This window comes from Zea mays, chromosome 5 (genome assembly GCF_902167145.1).
Source record: "Zea mays cultivar B73 chromosome 5, Zm-B73-REFERENCE-NAM-5.0, whole genome shotgun sequence".
NCBI lineage: Eukaryota > Viridiplantae > Streptophyta > Magnoliopsida > Poales > Poaceae > Zea > Zea mays.
The window spans coordinates 157,442,463-157,466,439 of NC_050100.1; the positions used below are offsets into that span (position 1 = coordinate 157,442,463).

Consider the following 23,977-nt stretch of genomic DNA (forward strand, 5'->3'; position numbering starts at 1 on the left):
ACAGCAACGCTTGGAACATCCGACAGCTATGTCGCTTCTACCCTTAAGATGCTTTCAAGTCGTTCGTACACCTCGTTTACATACAAAGTCTAACCATCAAGGAAGGGTCAGTCTTGCCTCAGCAAAGCCCGACCCTCCCTCGGGGGCTAGAAGGGGGGCACCCCCCCCTCCACGTCAAATTTTCCTCGGAAAAAGTCTTTCTGCCAGAACGTCTTTCGTGCTTTTTGACTACTTCGAAAGTGGGATCCTGAAAATGATAGAGTACACGTAAGCAGCCAAGGCCGACCGAGCCGAGGGACTCCTACGCCTCCGGATACGGATACCTCACTCATCACCTTCTGTGATAAGTAACTCATGCTCGGATAAGCGATTCCGCTGACCGAACAAGTCTTAATGCTCGGGAACTTTTCTGCCGAAACGATTTTTTGTGCCTTCTCGACTATATCGATAGCAGAATCCTACGGACGAGTAAAGAGTACACGTAAGCGGCATGGCCGACCGAGCCGAGGGACTCCTACGCCTCCAGGATACGGATACCTCATTCATCACCTTCCGCGAAAAGTAACTCTCGCTCGGACAAACAATTCTGTTACCGACAAATAAGTCCTGATACTCGAAACAAGGGGAAAAGAAATGCAGCTTTACAACACAAGACGATATGTTTGGGCCTCGTCGGCCGCAGAAAACATACGCACGCTACAAGATGAACCGATCCTGCAGGCTCAGACGTCGATAGAGGGGGAGCAGCAGCACCCTCGGCGTCAACTCCACCTTCGGCGAAGTCCGACCGAGCCTCGGACGGCAGCACGGGCGAAGGATCTCCGCTTCGAAGGACGACGTCAGCACCACGCCCGGGCCATCGCCGCCAGGGTCTCCTCCAGGAACCCGGTTCGAGCGGACGGCTCGGCCGGCCGCCCCGAAGCCTCAGCCAGCTGTCCCCCGAGGACACCAGCCCGGCTCATGGCCTCGGCAACCCGACTCCGGTGCTGGTCCCGCCAGTGGACGGCCCGGCCAGGCTCCGGACGACGAAGTCTTCTTTTCGAGCCAACTCTGCCTCTGTCCACGCTTACACCGCTGCCCTCAGCTCCGGCTCACCGCAGAGCGGCCGAGGGTTCCTTTAACTAAGCAAGAGAAGCCTCGGGCGGCAAGGCCGACCGAGCCGAGGGACTCCTACACCTCCGGGATACGGATACCTCACTCGTCACCATCGCACGAGGCAACTCACACTTGGTGAAGCGATTCAGTTAGCCGACAGGCGAGTCCTAGTGCTCGAAATGAGGAAAAACACGGCTTCATGCAAAAAATGCATACATGTTCAGGCCCCGACAGCCACAATGAACAAACACCGGCACTCAAGGTGCCATTACAAATGGAACTCCGGTTCCGCCCCCGCAGGTACGAACAACCCCCTACATTGGAGGGCCTGCGGGGCGACGAAACCCCAGGTGGCTCGTCGACGCCCGCTCCGGCAGCAGCGACAACGACTTCCGCTCCGGGCGGCCAAACAGTAGCAGCGATGACCTTAGGGCAGACGCTGCTGCGACAAGGCCCTCGCCCGCGTCCCCGCCCAAGGGGCGAGGACATGCAGAAGGCCGTAGAGTTTGAGGTCAGTCCGCGGGTGGCACCGACTATCTCGTCGGCGGAGAAACCTCTTCCGGCTGCCTCGGTGGGAGGTGGCACCGGAAGCAGCACCGAAACCGCTCAGGCCGGAGAGCCAGACACGCGGCAGCTGCCAGCCCCACGAACGGCGAACGCCCTTCCCCCGATCACTGAGGGAAGGAGCGGGCCGCTGCCCGCGCGGAGACCGGCCCCAACTCAGCGCACTCCCCTCCCCAGCACTGATGATGAACATCCTTGAAGCTGAGGGAGGGGCAGAGGCCGCAGCCCGGCTTGCTTCTCCCCACCCTAGGACTGGTGGTCACCGTCTTGGGTGACCACCGGCGAGGGATGCGGCCGGGCTGCCTGATGAAAATCCTTGAAGCCGAGCGATGGCTGAATGGTACCAACTTCCGCGAAGTTGCGTTCCTCCAACGACAGCAAGACGAAAGCGACACGAGTGCTCCCCATCCAGGGGCTCGGAAGGTGGAAGGACGCGATGCATGAAGGGAGTGCGAAGACATGGTTGCCTTCCAAGGGGGTCACCCTCCTTTTAAAGGCAACTCTCCCCACTTGCGTCATCAGCCGTCGCGGGCTGAGTCCTCTCCAACACACTCCAAGGTCCTCCCCCTACGACACGGGGGCTAGGTCCCACGCGTCATGCAAGCTGGTCCAGGGCAGAAGAAGCCAAACCGCCGCGCGCGGTGCGCGTAACTGCCCAGCGGTTACAAGCGCTCCTCCACTTTCGCCCAGACTAGCGGGTGAAAGGGCGGACCGCCATGCAGGCGGCATGCAACCGCACCAAGGGGGCGCACCCTTTGGACTTCGACGCGTCCAGCATGGAGGCCCAGGCCCACACGTCATGTAACCGGCGCGCCGGTTACTACGTGCGAGAAACTGCACCGCCACTCGCGCCAGTACCGCGCCTTCTCGACTGCGGAACTGGTGCCGCGACTCGAGGCGACCCTGCGCATGACCCGACGGTGCCAACCGAGCACATCGGTCACGGGTCAGTCAGCCGCGGGAGAAGGCGCGACGGTCGATACGGCCAGAAATGGGCCGGCAGTAATGGAGGTGGCAGGCGGGCGAAATCAGCAGTCAAGTCGTCAGCAGGCTCACGTCCCCTCCTGGGACAGCGGGAGAGCCCTCTACCACGGTGTGAAGACGACGCGCCCGTGTTCCGTTCCCCGAACGGCTCGCGCACCCACAACGGCTGCCCCGCGAACCACCCGTCCCGTCGCATTAACTCTGCGCCAGGACAGGCGGCACCTTTTGCAGGCGAAGCAGGCGACGCTTCACCTCCGCCATAATGACCACGTCAAAAAAGGTGCGCCACATCATTCAATTTCGTGTCCTTTTCCACTTCCTCTTTCTCTCTCTTGCCACAGGGACCGGGAAAGGGGATACTCCGGAAGGGATCCTTCTCCGCGAACGAAGCGGGCCCCAAGCCCCCCTACTGATCAGAGGTTCGAAGGCTGGCCCCTCGGAAGGGTTCAACAGCCGCCTCAGAGCACTCGGACTCCGCGCCCACTACTGGTCAGAGGTTCGAAGGCTGGCCCCTCGGAAGGGTTCAACGGCTGCCTCAGGCCGCTCGGGCTCCGCGCCCACTACTGATCAGGGGTTCGTAGGCTGGCCCCCGAAGGGTTCTGACAGCCGCCTCAGAGCACACAGAGCGAGGGAAGACCATGGGTACGTTCGATACATAACCAAGGCTCGGGCTACGCTCATGTAACACCCACTTTGTAATTTGCTAGAAATAATACCAATAGAGAAACAATTTCTCTTTATGTGAGTTTGATCTTTATGCATCATCATATGTGAACACCATGCCCAAAAACAATTAATAAAAAGATATGCTACTAAATCATTGCATCATGCTGAATATTTTATGTTGTGTGCATTTTGTGGTAACATAGAATAATGTGAAAAAGAAATATATTAATACCCAAATGGGAATTTAAGATCTAAAAGGATTTCTAGAATTTAGAAAAGAGAAGAAAATGAACATTTTGAGGAGAAAAATAAGTAAATAAAGATATATTATGCCTACAGTAAAGTTGGAATTTGTATAATTGACTCGAGTGAAACTCATGAGAGGATTCAAATTCAAATTTGGAATTCAAAATAAAATAGAAGTGCAAAATAGAAAAGGAAAATCATAAGTAAACTGCGCTTGGGCCCTTTTCTCCCCTGACCGGCCCAGCTCCATTCCATCTCGCGACGCCAGCCCAGCCCACCATCACGTGCCTGCGGATGACATATGGGACCCCCTTGTCATCACGCTTCCGCTACGCCGTTCTTTCCGCTGCGTTCGCGATCTGGCGAAACAGAACCCGGCCGCCGCGCGCATGCCTACCGATCTCGCCGTGGATTTCGCATCTCCGCACCCTTCTCGGCGCGGGCATCACCCTGGTCCTATAAAACAATTGCTGGCCCTCCCTTCCTTTTCCCCATCACTAGGAACCCGACCACGGCGGGTGCTCAGGCAGCACAGCAGGGAGGAGTGCGCCTGGGCCAGATCGCCGCCATCGCCATACTCGCACTCACCGGAGTGGTGCGTGCGAAAATTGGCCGCCGGGCAATTACGCGGTGACTCCAGACGGGTGAGCGGATCGTCGTTTGGGCGATTAGACCTTCGTGCCACCGAAATCGCGAGCTGCAAGAAGAATCCGCGGTCAGTTCGTCGAGCTCTGCGGGCGCCATCATCTCGGGTTCCTCACCGGCGAGGTAAACCCGTTTTCCCCATCGCTTTTAGCTCTGCCCAATCGCAATCGTATTCTGCGCGTGCCCGGGCGATCGTCGGGGCCTTGCTGCTCGTCGGCGGGCGGAGCGGTAGTGAGGAGCTCGGGATCCGCCATGGTGTGATTGGCGTGTTTGACGGGGTTGCGCCTCAAGCCTGTGTGCTGCTTGCTTATTCGGGAACGCCGCTCGCGTGTGTGGTCACCGCTGGACAGACAAGGGTATGGGCGACTGGGAATTCGCCGTCGAGCTTCAACCAACCCTTCGTTTCGCCCTACGCCGTGGCCAGTGACCTCTGCTACCTTCCAGCGCGGGTAAGACAGTGGCCCGACTCCCATTTCTTTCCAGGTTGCGATAGAACCTATTAATTTTCAGTTCAGAAGCTCTGGGGCGTCGGTAGTGGATCACCGGAGGGGTGGGTGCTCCGCCGTGTGTCGATGGTGGCCGCCGGCGTGACGTCATGTGGTGAAGACGAGCGTCGGTCGTTGATCCTTGATTGGACAGCAGCGATTAGAAACAGAGTGCCGGTCCGGCCGGATGTGGCGTAGGCCGTTCGATCCCGATCGATCGGACGTGAGTGGGATTAGGTATTTAAATCTGGAACGTCCAAGTTAAATCGAAAGGCTTAGATTGCGTACCGGTTCGCAGGGTAGTAGATTTAATCCGGGCCGTTCACGCTTGATCGGACGACTGAAGACTTGTGATACCCTTTCAGATCGCGACTTTACGAATAGGACCCTATGTTTTAGGGAAACAAACCCGCAGTCCACAACAGAGGAGTTATGAGTCATAGGCATTCTTGCGCAAAAGACCTTGTACTTTCCTGCATTTGTTGCGCAGTCCAGAGACTAAGGAAAACCATATAAATAATGTCTGAAATTGGTATTTAACACAAAAATAATTCCTAGAACTTGTTTAAATCCTAGAAAATTCATACTAGGTCCAAATTAATCCATTCCAGTTTATAAAATTTTATAATATTATTGTTTATCATCTAGTACCACTGTTTTCACATTAAAGTCATATTAGAATTTATATCTTATTTAATCTTATACAAAATACATAGAATCTTTAGAAATTCATAACTCCTCCGTTTTGACTCCGAATTGACTCGTTTCAGTTGCGTTAGTCTCGTATGAATATTTACTACGCAGTAACAATATTTATTATACCATGTCTCATACTTTTATAATTAGATATTTATTTATCCTATGTTAATTGGATTAATCTATGTCTATTGGCTTAACTTCTGATCTTATGGTTATAATTTGACTAGATGATCTTTAATCAAATAATGACTTAAATTAAAGTTGAGATAATTATTTATAGAATAACATCCCATATGCTTTACACTAACCGATTTATAATATAGTTTGACATTTAAATCACATAGATCTTTTATAAACCATAACTCCTTAACCATGACTCCGATCTTAGTAGTTCTCGATCCACGATCTCGTAGTATCGCGTAGATTATTATTACGTAGTTTATTCTTATGTTTGGTGTAATTTTAATTTTGTCTATACACTGTTTGTTTGTATTGCTGCGACTAGCGGTGAGGTCACGAGGATCTGAAGAATCACTCTGGTAACTGGAATCTCAAGTGCCAGGCAAGTTATGCCCTTGATCACTTCTTTTACCCACTCATGTTCTAATTAATCATAATGATCTGCATAGGTTAATTTTGATGGGACCCAATAGGTCACCCTAGTTTGTTTATCCTGAATACCTTGTTTACCCCTGAATCACTTGGGTAGTTCTGCTACTGCTTTATATGGTTTTGGGTTAATATTTCATTATATCTATGTTCCAGTTATGTTGTTATTTCATTTATGTTCATGACAAGATCATTAAATGTTAATTGGAACATAGAGCTTAACTTGAGAAACACGTGCCACCACAAGGGTTTATGGACGCCCTTGGCTGACTAATTAGGAAAGCTAGTGGAGGACTACCTTACCCGAAAGGGGCAAGGGCAGTAGGGGAGTGGTCAGTGTAAGGAGGCCCTCGGGAGGATTTTGCTGTGATGGCAGTCCTGCAAGGGATTCCTGCATTGGAGCTTCCCATAAACTGTAGCGGGTTTTCTGAAGCTAGTGGAACTTTGTAAAGGCCTCGTAGTGTTACCCTGCCTCGCCTCCTCGGTAGAGGTGTATGGGAAGTCGCGATCTCATGGCAGATGGGTAACATGACTTGTGGGTAAAGGGTACCACCTCTGCAGAGTGTAAAACTGGTATACTAGCCGAGCTCACGGTCATGAGCAGCTCAGGACTCTCTGATGATTAATTTATGGAACTTAAATTCAATTTTGTCATATGCATTGCATCGCAGGTGATGATGTTACTTCTGTTCTACTACTTAATTGGGTTGGTATTTACTTATACTTAGTAATTGCTAATAAAATTTTGACCAACTTTAAAAGCAATGCTCAGCTTCAACCATCTCCGTTGGTAAGCCTTACACTTCACGTGAGCTCCTACCTTTGGCGAGTTCATGCACATTATTCCCCACAACTTGTTGAGCGATGAACGTATGTGAGCTCACTCTTGCTGTCTCACACCCCCCCCCCCACAGGTCAAGAACAGGTACCACAAGATGAGGCACATGGAGGATGCTGTGATGAGTTCGTGAGTGGTCTAGGTCGTCGTCTCCCAGTCAACTTTGGGTTGCTGGACCGTTGTCTCCTTATAATGTAATTACTTATTTATTTTGTATAGAACTCCTGTTAAATAGTAAAGATGTGACATTCGATCCTGTGCCATGATTCATCATATGTGTGAGACTTGGTCCCAGCACACCTGGTGATTATGTTTACGCCCGGGTTTTGGACCCCTAAAATCCGGGTGTTACAGAAGTGGTATCAGAGGAATGTTGACTGTAGGACGAAACCTAGATAGAACTGGACAACCATTCTTTACTTACCCTTGCTACTCTGATTCTTTTCTAAACTTTTCTTAATCTTTTCTCATCTATTTCCGCTTTACTCTGATTATTCTTACCTTTTCATTCTAAAGACAAATGTGGATTTCACACTTTGAAATCCTGTGCCTAAAGTGACCTTTAGGAATAGGAAACCTAATCCTAGGAACAAAAAAAAACAAAACTATTTTTATAAGTATTTGTATGATTGGTTATTTGTTCTTGTGATACATGTCTGATTTGGATCTTTGATTGAGTGTGATGAGTTGTGGAGTAATGTCCACAATTACATCTGCATATACATATAGACATAAATAAAATTCATAAGATAACCACACAACTTAGATTACCCTCCATTAAAGTGTATCTATTCCATAAAGATCCCTCTTATCTAAAAAGACTCTCTCTTATCTTAATAGATCCATCTCAAAATATTCTTTCTTACCTTAATGATCCATTTTATCTTAAAAGATTCTCTCTTATCTTGATATATCCATCTTATTCTACAAGATTCTTTCTTATCGTAATAGATTCATCTTATCTCAAAAGATTTTATCTTATCCTAACAGATCTAACTGACCTTAAAAGATTCTATCTTATCCTTATGGATTCATCTTGCCCCAAGAAGCATATTTATCCCGCACTAGTGTAACAACCATGATCTAATCCAATGTAATTAGATAGTATTTAGCCTAATCTAATTATACCAATCTAATCTAGATCCCATCTAATCTAATATGATCCAAACTAAAGTGAGTCATCTAACATGTTAGTTAATCTTGGTGAAATAGATTAGACTCTACTTCTATAGTCATGTTTTAACCTAAAGTTGGTGCCCTACACTAACTTGGTCATATACAACCAACCTGACCTACATGTTGGGTTGCATAACCTGCCTAACCCGACCTAGAAGCAAAACAACAAGACAGATTCTGTTTAAACTTGTTTAACTCATAACCACCGACTAACCTATTTTTGTTTACCTACGAAACTGCCTTAATCACATATCTCTAATTCGGATAACAACATCAAGAACGAAGATCGAAGAGAATCAACGTCATCAAGAAAGGATAAGCATCAACTCAAGACTTCAAAGATTAAATTGAATCGCCAGCGGAATCAAGATCCATAGTTTAGGATGAAGTCTTTCCTTATTATGCCCTTGCCACAACCTCTACTTGCCATAATCGTACCTGACCTAATGAATATCTAGACATACAATATTCATATCACCTACAAACTGTAAAAAAAAACTTGAACAAAACTTTGATTCCCAAAACCAAAAGAAAAACTAAAATTCTAAACCAAACTGGTTGCATCCCTTTTTTTTACAAATCTCGAGGATGAGATTATTTTTAAGGGGGGTAGGATTTGTAACACCCACTTTGTAATTTGCTAGAAATAATACCAATAGAGAAACAATTTCTCTTTATGTGAGTTTGATCTTTATGCATCATCATATGTGAACACCATGCCCAAAAACAATTAATAAAAAGATATGCTACTAAATCATTGCATCATGCTGAATATTTTATGTTGTGTGCATTTTGTGGTAACATAGAATAATGTGAAAAAGAAATATATTAATACCCAAATGGGAATTTAAGATCTAAAAGGATTTCTAGAATTTAGAAAAGAGAAGAAAATGAACATTTTGAGGAGAAAAATAAGTAAATAAAGATATATTATGCCTACAGTAAAGTTGGAATTTGTATAATTGACTCGAGTGAAACTCATGAGAGGATTCAAATTCAAATTTGGAATTCAAAATAAAATAGAAGTGCAAAATAGAAAAGGAAAATCATAAGTAAACTGCGCTTGGGCCCTTTTCTCCCCTGACCGGCCCAGCTCCATTCCATCTCGCGACGCCAGCCCAGCCCACCATCACGTGCCTGCGGATGACATATGGGACCCCCTTGTCATCACGCTTCCGCTGCGCCGTTCTTTCCGCTGCGTTCGCGATCTGGCGAAACAGAACCCGGCCGCCGCGCGCATGCCTACCGATCTCGCCGTGGATTTCGCATCTCCGCACCCTTCTCGGCGCGGGCATCACCCTGGTCCTATAAAACAATTGCTGGCCCTCCCTTCCTTTTCCCCATCACTAGGAACCCGACCACGGCGGGTGCTCAGGCAGCACAGCAGGGAGGAGAGCGCCTGGGCCAGATCGCCGCCATCGCCATACTCGCACTCACCGGAGTGGTGCGTGCGAAAATTGGCCGCCGGGCAATTACGCGTTGACTCCAGACGGGTGAGCGGATCGTCGTTTGGGCGATTAGACCTTCGTGCCACCGAAATCGCGAGCTGCAAGAAGAATCCGCGGTCAGTTCGTCGAGCTCTGCGGGCGCCATCATCTCGGGTTCCTCACCGGCGAGGTAAACCCGTTTTCCCCATCGCTTTTAGCTCTGCCCAATCGCAATCGTATTCTGCGCGTGCCCGGGCGATCGTCGGGGCCTTGCTGCTCGTCGGCGGGCGGAGCGGTAGTGAGGAGCTCGGGATCCGCCGTGGTGTGATTGGCGTGTTTGACGGGGTTGCGCCTCAAGCCTGTGTGCTGCTTGCTTATTCGGGAACGCCGCTCGCGTGTGTGGTCACCGCTGGACAGACAAGGGTATGGGCGACTGGGAATTCGCCGTCGAGCTTCAACCAACCCTTCGTTTTGCCCTACGCCGTGGCCAGTGACCTCTGCTACCTTCCAGCGCGGGTAAGACAGTGGCCCGACTCCCATTTCTTTCCAGGTTGCGATAGAACCTATTAATTTTCAGTTCAGAAGCTCTGGGGCGTCGGTAGTGGATCACCGGAGGGGTGGGTGCTCCGCCGTGTGTCGATGGTGGCCGCCGGCGTGACGTCATGTGGTGAAGACGAGCGTCGGTCGTTGATCCTTGATTGGACAGCGGCGATTAGAAACAGAGTGCCGGTCCGGCCGGATGTGGCGTAGGCCGTTCGATCCCGATCGATCGGACGTGAGTGGGATTAGGTATTTAAATCTGGAACGTCCAAGTTAAATCGAAAGGCTTAGATTGCGTACCGGTTCGCAGGGTAGTAGATTTAATCTGGGCCGTTCACGCTTGATCGGACGACTGAAGACTTGTGATACCCTTTCAGATCGCGACTTTACGAATAGGACCCTATGTTTTAGGGAAACAAACCCGCAGTCCACAACAGAGGAGTTATGAGTCATAGGCATTCTTGCGCAAAAGACCTTGTACTTTCCTGCATTTGTTGCGCAGTCCAGAGACTAAGGAAAACCATATAAATAATGTCTGAAATTGGTATTTAACACAAAAATAATTCCTAGAACTTGTTTAAATCCTAGAAAATTCATACTAGGTCCAAATTAATCCATTCTAGTTTATAAAATTTTATAATATTATTGTTTATCATCTAGTACCACTGTTTTCACATTAAAGTCATATTAGAATTTATATCTTATTAAATCTTATACAAAATACATAGAATCTTTAGAAATTCATAACTCCTCCGTTTTGACTCCGAATTGACTCGTTTCAGTTGCGTTAGTCTCGTATGAATATTTACTACGCAGTAACAATATTTATTATACCATGTCTCATACTTTTATAATTAGATATTTATTTATCCTATGTTAATTGGATTAATCTATGTCTATTGGCTTAACTTCTGATCTTATGGTTATAATTTGACTAGATGATCTTTAATCAAATAATGACTTAAATTAAAGTTGAGATAATTATTTATAGAATAACATCCCATATGCTTTACATTAACCGATTTATAATATAGTTTGACATTTAAATCACATAGATCTTTTATAAACCATAACTCCTTAACCATGACTCCGATCTTAGTAGTTCTCGATCCACGATCTCGTAGTATCGCGTAGATTATTATTACGTAGTTTATTCTTATGTTTGGTGTAATGTTAATTTTGTCTATACACTGTTTGTTTGTATTGCTGCGACTAGCGGTGAGGTCACGAGGATCTGAAGAATCACTCTGGTAACTGGAATCTCAAGTGCCAGGCAAGTTGTGCCCTTGATCACTTCTTTTACCCACTCATGTTCTAATTAATCATAATGATCTGCATAGGTTAATTTTGATGGGACCCAATAGGTCACCCTAGTTTGTTTATCCTAAATACCTTGTTTACCCCTGAATCACTTGGGTAGTTCTGCTACTGCTTTATATGGTTTTGGGTTAATATTTCATTATATCTATGTTCCCGTTATGTTGTTATTTCATTTATGTTCATGACAAGATCATTAAATGTTAATTGGAACATAGAGCTTAACTTGAGAAACACGTGCCACCACAAGGGTTTATGGACGCCCTTGGCTGACTAATTAGGAAAGCTAGTGGAGGACTACCTTACCCGAAAGGGGCAAGGGCAGTAGGGGAGTGGTCAGTGTAAGGAGGCCCTCGAGAGGATTTTGCTGTGATGGCAGTCCTGCAAGGGATTCCTGCATTGGAGCTTCCCATAAACTGTAGCGGGTTTTCTGAAGCTAGTGGAACTTTGTAAAGGCCTCGTAGTGTTACCCTGCCTCGCCTCCTCGGTAGAGGTGTATGGGAAGTCGCGATCTCATGGCAGATGGGTAACATGACTTGTGGGTAAAGGGTACCACCTCTGTAGAGTGTAAAACTGGTATACTAGCCGAGCTCACGGTCATGAGCAGCTCAGGACTCTCTGATGATTAATTTATGGAACTTAAATTCAATTTTGTCATATGCATTGCATCGCAGGTGATGATGTTACTTCTGTTCTACTACTTAATTGGGTTGGTATTTACTTATACTTAGTAATTGCTAATAAAATTTTGACCAACTTTAAAAGCAATGCTCAGCTTCAACCATCTCCGTTGGTAAGCCTTACACTTCACGTGAGCTCCTACCTTTGGAGAGTTCATGCACATTATTCCCCACAACTTGTTGAGCGATGAACGTATGTGAGCTCACTCTTGCTGTCTCACACCCCCCCCCACAGGTCAAGAACAGGTACCACAAGATGAGGCACATGGAGGATGCTGTGATGAGTTCGTGAGTGGTCTAGGTCGTCGTCTCCCAGTCAACTTTGGGTTGCTGGACCGTTGTCTCCTTATAATGTAATTACTTATTTATTTTGTATAGAACTCCTGTTAAATAGTAAAGATGTGACATTCGATCCTGTGCCATGATTCATCATATGTGTGAGACTTGGTCCCAGCACACCTGGTGATTATGTTTACGCCCGGGTTTTGGACCCCTAAAATCCGGGTGTTACAGCTCACGAGGTACCCTAGGACATTTCCGAGACCAACGGGAACAATTTTGTAACGGAATCCCACCAGAGGGAGGCATCGAGCCCTCGGACCCCGTCAAAAGGGGACCGGGTCCGGCGAATCACCCGTAGGTACTTTTGGAGCGCGCCTCCGGGCCACTAGCCGACCCCTAATGAATGGGGCATGGGCGTCCACTCGGATTACCCGTTAGCAACTCACTGGAGACACCATGTTCGGCGCCCTCCGAGGGCAACATGGCGCTTTCCCCCCTCCTCCTTGCGGAAAGGCGACGCAGGGGCGTATGTAAAAAGCTGAGTCTGTCCTTGACCGTCCTCTCGCTCTGTGCGGAGGCTCGGGGGCTGCTCTCGCAAACCCAGCTCTGGCCGAACCGTTGACAGCGTCAACATACCAGCCCGAGAACTTGGGACTCGACTGTGCACCCGGGCTACGGCCAGTTCGCATGAGGGAACAACCAGACCAGCCAAAGCATCACGAAACGCACTAAGACCTCGAAGGAGTCAAACCACTCCTCCGAGGCCTCGGGGGCTACAACCGGCGGGGCGCTCGCGCGCACCCACCGGAACGAAACGCAACCGAGAAAGGCCAGTCCCCTTGCAAAAAAGTGCGACAAAAGCCTCCAAGCGAGTATCAACACTCCCTTCGAGGCTCGAGGGCTACTGTCGGGGACCATAATTAGGGGTACCCCAAGACTCCTAATCTCAGCTGGTAACCCCCATCAGCACAAAGCTGCAAAGGCCTGATGGGGGCGATTAAGGTCAAGGCTTAGTCCACTCAAGGGACACGATCTCGCCTCGACCGAGCCCAGCCTCGGGCAAAGGCAGCCGACCCCGGAGGATTCACGTCTCGCCCGAGGGCCCCCTCAAGCAACGGACACACCTTCGGCTCGCCCGAGGCCCAGTCTTCACAGAGAAGCAACCTTGGCCAGATCGTCACGCCAACCGACCATATCGCAGTAGCATTCAATGCAAGGATGGTCTGACACCTTATCCTGACGCGCGCTCTTCAGTCGACAAAGCCGAAGTGACCGCAGTCACTTCGCCGCTCCACTGACCGACCTGACAAGAAAACAGCGTCGCCTGCGTCACTCCGGCTGCTGTGCCACTCAACAGACTGAGGCTGACAGCAGCCAAGTCCGACCTCGGGCGCCATAGGAAGCTCCGCCTCGCCCGACCCCTGGGCTCGACCCCCGTCTCGGCCTCGGAAGATGGACTTCGCCTCGCCCGACCCCAGGGCTCGGACTCAACCTCGACCTCGGACGACGAACTCCGCCTCGCCCGACCCCAGGGCTCGGACTCAACCTCGACCTCGGACGACGAACTCTGCCTCGCCCGACCCCAGGGCTCGGACTTAGCCTCGGCTCTGGAAGACGACGAACTCCGCCTCGCCCGACCCTAGGGCTCGGACTCAGCCTCGGCCTCGAAAGACGGACTCGACCTCGGCATCGGAGGAGCCTCCGCCTCGCCTGACCTAGGGCTCGGACCGACCACGACACAAGGGGGGCCATCATTACCCTACCCCTAGCTAGCTCAGGCTACGGGGAACAAGACCGGCGTCCCATCTGGCTCGCCCCGGTAAACAAATAATGATGGCGCCCCGCGTGCTCCATGACGATGGCGGCTCTCAGCCCCAAGGAGACGTCAGCAAGGACTCGACAGCCCCGACAGCTGTCCTTCCGCAAGGCTCCAACTCTCCTCCGATGGCCACGACATCACATGAATAGGGTGCCAAAACCTCTCCGACTGCCCTGACGACATGTACTTAGGGCTCTAGCTCCTCTCTGCTAGACACGTTAGCACACTGCTACTCTCCCTATTGTACACCTGGACCCTCTCCTTACGCCTATAAAAAGAAGGTCCAGGGCTCTCGTACGAGAAGGTTGGCCGTGCGGGAGAACGGGCCGACGCGTAAGTCTCTCGCTCCCTCCCACGCGGACGCTTGTAACCCCCTACTGCAAGCGCACCCGACCTGGGCGCAGGGAAACACGAAGGCCGCGGGATTCCCCTTTGCCTGTTCCCTTTCCCCACTTCGTGCTCCGTCTCGCGCCGACCCATCTGGGCTGGGACACTTGGCGACAATTTACTCGTCGGTCCAGGGACCCCCGGGGTCGAAACGCCGACAACTTCTTTGCCGAGTGCCAGCCGTTTGGCACTCGACATAGATTTTCTAAAAAACCCTAAATCCAGCCTTTGTCGAGTGCCTGTCAGTTGGCACTCGGCAAATAAGTCTTTGCCGAGTGCCAGATCCGGGGCACTCAATAAAGTAAATTTTTTAATTTTTAAAAAATCTTTGTCGAGTGCCAAATCGCGGGCACTCGGCAAAGAAGTGAAATTAACAGAGACTTCTCCTTCTCCACTCACTCTCTCTCACTCACTCTCTCAGTCACCGAACCGCCGCGCACTCGCCCTCCGCTCGCCGCGCCGCCGCCGCCCGCGCGCGGCCCCGGCCCCGCGCCCTACCACCCCGGAGCGCCGCCGCCCGCGCAAGCCGCCACCCCTCCGCTCGCTTGTTTGTTTTGTATATGTGATGTATATGTTGTATCTTTTATTTGTTTTGATGGAATATAAAAAACAAATAAAAAAGGTGTATACTGGTCACTTTGTCGAGTGTGATACTCGGCAAAGAGGTGCTTTGCCGAGTGTGATACTCGGCAAAGAGGTGCTTTGCTGAGTGTCAGGGCCATAGCACTCGGCAAAGAACCAAGACCTGGGCACCGGTATAGGTTCTTTGCCGAGTGTAATGGCTTTGGCACTCGGCAAAGAAGCACGCTTTGCCGAGTGCCGTACCAAGCACTCGGCAAAGTACCTGACATGGGGACCACTCTGGCGGGTTCTTTATCGAGTGCTGTCAGGCAGACACTCGACAAAGGTAACTCCTTTGCCGAGTGTCACCTGGGACACTCGGCAAAGACGCCGTCTCCGTCACCCGGCACCGTAACGGCTGCTTTTCTTTGCCGAGTACCCGAGAAAAAGTCCTCGGCAAAGGAGGCTTAGCCGATGCACTGTTTGTCGAGCCTTCTTTGCCGAGTGTTTTTAAGGCTTTGCCGAGTGCTTTGGGCACTCGACAAAGCCGTCGGTTCCGGTAGTGAGGCCATAATGTTTAAGAGGGGGCTCGTTGCAGCCTCGCGAAGGCAAACCCATCGGCTCAGACTGTTCCGCACGACGAGACAGTCCCGGCAAGGTCGAAGGCGCCGTGCACAGGCGAAGGCTACGCCGCCATCTGAGCTCATTTGTAAGCCCCTCTTTGGGGTAGATGCGTAGTATGTCTAATCTAATTGTACCTCACGCCACTGTAATGACCCTGTAGGGGAGAATATTCTGGGGATGTAGCAGGTAACCAGGGATATAACGGTACTTAGGGGCCCACCTACCCGCCCGTTTACCTATAAATACCCCAACGCTGTACATGGACGGGGCACGCATAACAAGACACTACAGTTCCCTACCTACTGTTTTGTTGTGCACCTGAGCTCTCCACTTCCCGAGTGATTGGGCCCACACGACCACGTGTTCGTCAGTTCCAAAACTATGTTTACCATAATTCATCTAAGAGGATGGTGTACATGAGGCATAGGTGATTCTTCACCACAAAGCACAATTATCGATATAGTTTGTTGAATAAGTATACTTCAATAATACGGAGTCGATTTTCATGTATAGTGGTTTAAGGAAACAAGAAAGAAGAGTGTAGTACAACATGGAACAAAAGCATGAAACATGGAGGAACCTGTTATCATCATTCTTTAAAGAAGAAGACAATTTTCTTCAAGCACTATCATACTATAAGGATAAGTATATACCCCATGCTATCAATTGCATGCACGTGGAAAACAATGTATTTGAGAGGACAAGTTGGGCTCCTATTAGATATCAAGGGAAAGATGAAGGATATTTTGAATTAACTGATGGGTCTTGTCAATCAACACACTAGACCAAACCTTCATCTGTGATAACCATAGAATAAGGAACTCAACCTTTTGGTACTAGCTACAATATGAAGAAAGACAAGAAAAGGACTTATGTGGTGTCAAGGTGCCAATCGATTCCTCTTCCAACATCAAGAGCCGAGTCTCAGTGCAAGACATCACACTGACCAACTACTACTCACATGAGTTCCATGTGATATTCACTTTTTGTACTATCACTATTGCTACTATCATCATCATTATGTACCTTTTGTTCACCTTTAGCTATCATGCATATGTGTCTAGGGGATGATGAAGATAGTGGTAGAGAAGAGAAATCTAATGCAAGTGTGACTGTATTCTCATCTTCATCATCACTATCACATGAATATGAACCGCTTGTGTAGTCAGTGTCGGTGAGCCAATAATCAACAATATATGAATTTCCACCTTTTCTATTATGTAATCTTCTTCTTCCCATCTCGCTTCTTAAATACATTATTCTTTTGTCATTATCAATAGCATCATTTTTCTTTCCCATGAACTTGTTTTTCTTGGGCTTGGTACATTGATGAGCAAGATGACCTATCACAACAATTGCTGCAATCCATCTATGATATGGGTTTTCTCTTGCTACTTGTGAAGAAATTATTTTTCCTTAAATCTAATTTGATTAATTCATAGTTGAGTTGCTTAAGTATTTTGGTGGTCTTCTTCACCATGAGTGCAAGTTTGGCATCATCAATGTCATCATCACTTGTACTTTCTTCTTCTGCTTGAACTCTTTCTTTGCCCTTCTTCTCTTGATTGGCCCTAAGAGCCAAATGCTTCTTCTTGTTTGAAGATGAGTCGCATTGGTCATGGATGTGCATGTACATCTCATGAGCAATGATCTTTACCAATGTTTGAGTTGGTGTAGTTGTGAAAAGATCTTCTTGGTGAAGCATGATAACAATGTGGCCATACTTCTTGATTATGAGCATACTAAGAGTTTTCATCACAACATATAGTCATGTGAGTCCCAAACCGGTGGCATTATCTACAAGGATATTAGGCCATTATTACATGTCATTTGCATTCTCATGATGAAGCATTTCATAAGAATTTAATTTTGTCAAAACAATGTGATAATACCCCTCTCGATCACTCTTGGTCCCCTCATGTAGTGCGCAAATGTTGGGCCAAAGAGTGTGAGCATCCTTACGGTTACATACTCTATTGAATACGTCTTGGCAAACTCCCCTAAAGGGTGTGTTTTGGCCTTCACATTCCACTTTTCATAATGAATTTTATCACCTATAAGATTTGTAGGATTCTTAGGTTTTAAAAGACCTTGAGTGATGAATCTATAAACTCCAATATATACTGCCTCAATGTATGCTTCCATATGAATTTTCCAACATAGAAAATCATCACATTTGAAAACATGGAGGAGATCCATCCCCAGTGGGCATCATAACTCTAAGTGGTTAAGCTAATCTAATGAATACATGGCTCCAATACCATTTGAAAGGATCATCATGCCTAAGAGGGGATGGTGAATTGGGCTTTTCTAAAATTTCATGCAATAATTAAAACTTGATCACAAGCCCAACTTTACACATGTTACTAATGTCTTCACAAAGAGATTTGCACCATAATTCTAACCCTATGCTATCATGGAAATTCTAAGAATGTAAATACTCAAAGTAAATTACACTAATGTTGTAGCAAAAAGTAAAACAAGGGTTTACAGGAATTCTCAAGTTTTTCCTAAGGTCTCAAATAGTTAGTACTGCCCACTAATTTTTGTTGGAGCATCCATGCAAGGGTGTAGATCTCCCTTGACCGTGCAAGGACTAAGTGCTCTCAACAAGTTGATTCTTCACCGCTCCAGCACGGTGAACCGCTCATGACTGTGTATACTTCTCGAGTTGGCTCACTGACATCCTCTTCGGAGTGATCACCAAATTTTGATCGCAACAAAACCATCTAGGTGATGTCGGTGACCGAGAGTGTCCCTCACTATGCAATGGCTCCTTATCTCACACTATATGGGTTGCTTTGGCTATTAAATGGGGATTGGGCACTTCTGTTGGCCTTTTAGTGGGGTATTTATAGCTCTCAATTGGCCAACTAGCTGTTACAACTAGCTCAGGCAAAGTTAGTGACTGTTGGATCATCAAACAACCGCCATTGGACCAAATCATAGGGTTCAACTAGACACAATGGTAACTCTTATACTTTTGCATTAGTACTAGCTATTTGAAATTGTCTTCGGCGTATGGTTCGAGGCCCGCTAGAAATTCTCTGGCACTTCTTAGTGCTAGTCAAACTCATCCACTTTTGGTCTGATGAGGCAACTATTTATAGGGTCCAACAACCCTGTAGCCGAAACCCTAGCCAAAGCAGTGCAATTCTTCGGTCCAACAAATGTTGTCAGGCTAATCTTACACACTCTTGGAACTCTCTGATATGATTACAAAGATCGACAGACCCAACACATTGTTTTGATGAGATATTATTCATAGGGTCTCGTGATTATCGCTCTTAGGTTGTCTATGAGGAGGAGTTGGACCAACACTCTTGGAACTCTCTGATATGATTACATAGATCGACAGACCCAACACATTGTTTTGATGAGATATTATTCATAGGGACTGATGATTATCGCTCTTAGGTTGTCTATGAGGAGGAGTTGGACCAATCCACTATGGTTTGACAACCGTAAAACATAGGGTCCCACCCATAAAAAACCCTTCTAACTTGTCCCAAAAATAAAATTTCAGAATTGAGTTGTGATTCTTACTTGTTATGGGCATATTCTAAGCCACCTAGAGATAAAGATAAGTAGTGTGCCCCACACTAAACTTATAAGATTTATCTAGTTCAAGTTACTAGTTAATACCCCTTTATAGCATGGTCAAAAGAAAAGGTTCTAAACTGTTCTAAGTGTCTCTCAACTCTAATTTACATTTAGAACTAGTCCATCCTTAACCTTGTCTTCCATGCTTCCAAAAGTCACAATAAAATTCATAACAAGGGCATGGAAACCATACACATGAATAAGAGTGGATTTGGATGGATATTAATTAATTTTCTATCCCAATACATGTAGATCGAAATAGATGTAAATGCATCCGAGCAAGATTTTAGATATATTGTATTTTTTTTCTTGAAAATATATTTTTGCATCATTTAAGATTTTTATGATATACGTAGTTTGAACCATGTATCGAATAAAATGAGCCACGTAAGTGTTGACGCAAATCTGGTTAGGTCTGCTTCTTGTCAGGAAACTGAAGCTGAAAACAAGTTATGGTACTACTGTTGCCAGCTTTTGCTATATTTTGACTTGGATCACAAGTTATGCATGATATTATATTATATAAAGTGTTTTCAAACAATCCAATCGTACTGACCTATATGTTTCTAGCAATAATATTATAGTGGAAGTGTCGGAAAATATCGGCTTAGAGAATTAGGGTTGGTGGTTAGCATTAACGTGGAAGCTGCTAGAACATAGCGATATGACCCTAAAGTAGGCGGTCTGGACATTGAGCGGATCGGGGGTCAAATCAGGCACAGGCAGAGGCACGCGCGCACTCGTTCATTCAACCAAAAGATCGCTAGTCCGTGCCCTTCTCTAGTCCAGAGCTGTTGCCCAGATTTGTCCTAGGTCCTCCTTTAGTTGTAATGGATACACTACTTCTAATAAAGAAAACTGAGTAAGTGGTGCTGAACTAGGGGCATAGATCCAAAATTTTCTAAAATAAAGTCTAGATCATTTGAGATGCATGTTTCTCTTGTGCTATATAGCAGGCTAAGATTAAAATCTATATGTGATTTGAGTGGCTTATTAGATGTCACAGTATATAAGATTTGGGTAATCTATAGGTACTCAAGAAAGGCCTCGATGTGTGACTTATATGCTTCAAATTGAAGGATGCTTGTAGCAGCCTTATACAAAACCGTCAATTTAAGTCATAGTCCATTTTTTAGTTGTAAATGAGTGTAACCCTTGTTCTAGCTGAATGTTTAACTTAATAGTCTTCACTGAAATCATGATCTATTAAACATCAGTGGTTTTAAGATTGTTTAATACATGATCTAAAATTTGGTGGGGATGATTAGTATTTTTATAGGCTTGGCCTATATAAATATTTAACTATTCTAAAATTTTGTATTAAATAATCTATGTGTTTTTATTTGGCATCGTACGGGTGGTTGATAATAACAACATAGTTTATATGGTTGTCTCTATTTGTCTATCCTAAGTGGAATGGGTTAATGCATGCCACGTGTGCACGCATTGCCACCGAGCTAAGGTGAGGCATGGTGCTGCACGGTCAAGCTCATGGACGCAAACACGAACATGGTGTGGTGTAGCGACAATGTAGGGCAGAGTTAGAGCGAGTGCACAAAAGTTTGAGATGTTTCAGAACGCAACTCCAAGAGTTACGTGTTTGATGATACGTAGGTACCTTCTAATCTCTTGTGCCCTCTCAGTTCTTCCATCCTCTGATCTGTTGCGACTACTCAGGTCTTTTGACTCGCTTATATAAGCTCTATCATGTCATCGGCTCTTGTTCGCCACTATTTCAGCTATTAGCCAAGCACTGTTTTAGTTCTTGAGTACACTAGCACTGGGAGAGCATGCCTCCAAAGCGAGTATATATCGCTCAAGTATTCACATGCTCGGATGAAAGATGGTAATAATCACTTTTTAGATAGTGTCGATGACATGATTGCTGATTTCCTCCTCTTTTTTCTGATGCTGAACTACTTCTTCGTGGCACTATATTTTTTTGGTGATTGAGACAACAACAACCCTACACTGCATCTAGCGGGACGACTATAATGACTGACATAATGTCTATCGTTGAGTATGCTTCTTGTTTTAGTGTTTTCAAATCGTATTTGCTTATATTCATCATGCTAATTTCACACGTGCACCTTTTGTTGTCATTAACATTTTAGTATTATTATTATTATTTAGATAAAACTGTAACTGAAAATATTTAATATTGTAACAGTCTAATATTTAGAAGTCATTCTTGGGAGTGAGCGTGTTATGTGTCTATATTTTGATATATTGGGTGTGGATGGGGGTTGAATCATGCAACAGTGATTTGGATTTGATAGCAACGTTGCGTAAAATGACTCATGCATGATGGCTACTTGTTTGGTTCTCCCGGCGTGTGGTGATGGGTCTACCTATGTAGTGGCTAGTGGTAGAGGACGAATAAAATTTAAGGTATGGCTAGTTTTTTACATGACTTTGAACTTGTAGTTCTTTGTAACGGGGAGGTCTTTGTGGTGTTTGTCTATGTCAAACTTCGCTCGTGGGGTTTCCAATTGATTGCTTCCTGACCGGTGCGTGGTCTAAAAAGGCAACAAAGTTTATGTGTCAGGCGCCTCTGCTTTCACCGCATCACTTATTTGCGTAAAGAAATTGTATTGTGTGATGAATAGGCTAATAGGTTCGAAGTAGCACAACATGAATGAATGTTGAGGTTGCTTATTATGGCATGTAGGGTCGTAGTGCTTACAATTAGTGAATGTATGAGGTTGATTAGGCTGCGCCGGAAGGATGGTCATACGATCATTGGCCACACAAGGCACAAGCAAGCTACAAGCACCAAAGCCATAAAGCAGCTCAGTCGGCCAGTAGGGTGCATCGCACAACATATACGACACAGGAGCTGCCTCAGCCTCACCCTTGCCAAAGAGTGGAGAGAGCAAGAGAGTGGGCGACTTGTAGGTGCACGCTGCAAGAGCCGGAGAAGCGGGGGACGACGGCAAAGAGTCGAAATCGAAAGAGAAGACCTGGCGCTAGATGGAGTCACAGAGAAGAGACCTTCTGGTCTACTGATATGCTGGGCCACGGTATGGTGTGAGCCATACCCAGCCACATTAAGCCCTCCGCCACTGGTAATGGCTATACTAGGTTGGGTCAAAGATAGGATTCACTTGGGGCCGTCAGGCTTAGGTAACTATTATGTTAGCTGTTCGTAGAATTGTTTCCTTCTTTAATAGTGGGATCGCCATTGGCAACTAGAATGTAATCTGACGCCAGTACTAAAGGTTCCACGGTCACCGTTCTTCTTCCTGCTTTGAAAATAAGGCAAATTTATATATAAGGACTAGTTTAGAAACCCCATTTTCTCAAGGAATTTCTATTTTTTCCAAGAGAAATTAGTTTATTTTCCCTTCGGAAAATAGTAATCCATTGGAAAAATAGAGTTCCCAAACTAGCACTAAGTGGAGGTTCTTACCTGGGTAGTTGGCTCCATATTCACACTCATCTAACTAATAGAACACATATTTTTTGTTTTATTAAAACAAAGTCTATCATATGATATATAGAAACTGTAGCAATGCACAGTCATTTGACTAGTGTCGTAACTAAAAACTTCTTTTGTTTGGTTGGTTTTGGCAAGTAAAATCTACCTATCACTAGTACAAAGAAGCTCTATAGAGGCGGTTTGTAACTTATTTTTACTGGCATTTTTCAGAACCGCCAGCGTTGAGGCAAGTGGAAATCAATCTTTCCAGCTCTATAGAGGCAGTGTTTCCAGTTTTATAAGGTGAAGAGCTACCCTCTCCATGCTTTGTCCAAATCATGTAATCCTTCATAAATCCTTGGGAGACCATATGAGAAGTGATTCATTGTGTGCCATCAAATACAAAAACATTTTTGCATTCCATGCATGGACAATATATGTGCTTTGACTTCGTTGTCCAAGCATGGTTCATAGCGACATCAATAAACCTATGGACCTCGGACATGTATGACGGATCTAATCTTGATAAATTATATATCTAGAATAACCTCTCCATCATTGCCTGTAAAAAGTGACATAAACACACAAGAACACTCATAAAAACACATGGTGAAACCTTAGATCTAAGAGGTGACTAAAATTGAGCAAGAATGAACAAACATTGGCAAGAGGAACATAAACCAACCTTTCTTAGCAACTAATAAACAAAAAATCTTAATTACCAATTAAAACTATCTTCCTCTCTCCATAAAAACAAACCATTCATTAAATAACTAAATATATCTTTGATAGACTTTTTGAGAACTAAACATGAAAAGGGATAGAGGAGAGACAAAATCTAACCAACTTAAGCAACCTCATTTCAAGCAATAGAGACAATAGCCTAGCTACTCTTCTCTCTAACACATTGTGAAACCGTAGATCCAAAAAGTGGCTAAAATTGAGTAAGAATGAACAAACATTGGCAAGATAAACATAAGCCAACCTTTCTTAACAACTAATAAACAAAAAATATTAATTACCAATTAAACATATCTTCCCTCTCCATACAAACACATCATTCATTAAACAACTAAATATATCTTGGATAAACTAAATTGAAAAGTAAACATGAAAAAAGGAAGAGATGAGAGACATAATCTAACCATCTTAAGCAACCTCATTTGAGAAAATAGAGATAACCTAGCTACTTTCTCTTTAGCACATGGTGAAACCCTAGATCCAAAATGTGACTAAAATTGAGAAACAATGAACAAAAACTGGTAAGAGAAACATAAACCAACCTTTCTTAGCAACCTTCTTACAAAAA

The 23,977-nt window shown here is 46.0% G+C and overlaps 1 long non-coding RNA gene across 1 annotated transcript; it reads left to right on the top strand.

Moving 5' to 3' along the window:
- The first annotated feature begins 22,080 nt into the window (after nucleotides 1-22,080).
- Nucleotides 22,081-23,089, top strand: LOC109939553 (uncharacterized). Its single transcript, XR_002262034.1, has 2 exons — nucleotides 22,081-22,373; nucleotides 22,900-23,089. It is a non-coding gene; the product is annotated as an uncharacterized lncRNA (long non-coding RNA).
- The last annotated feature ends 888 nt before the right edge of the window (nucleotides 23,090-23,977 follow it).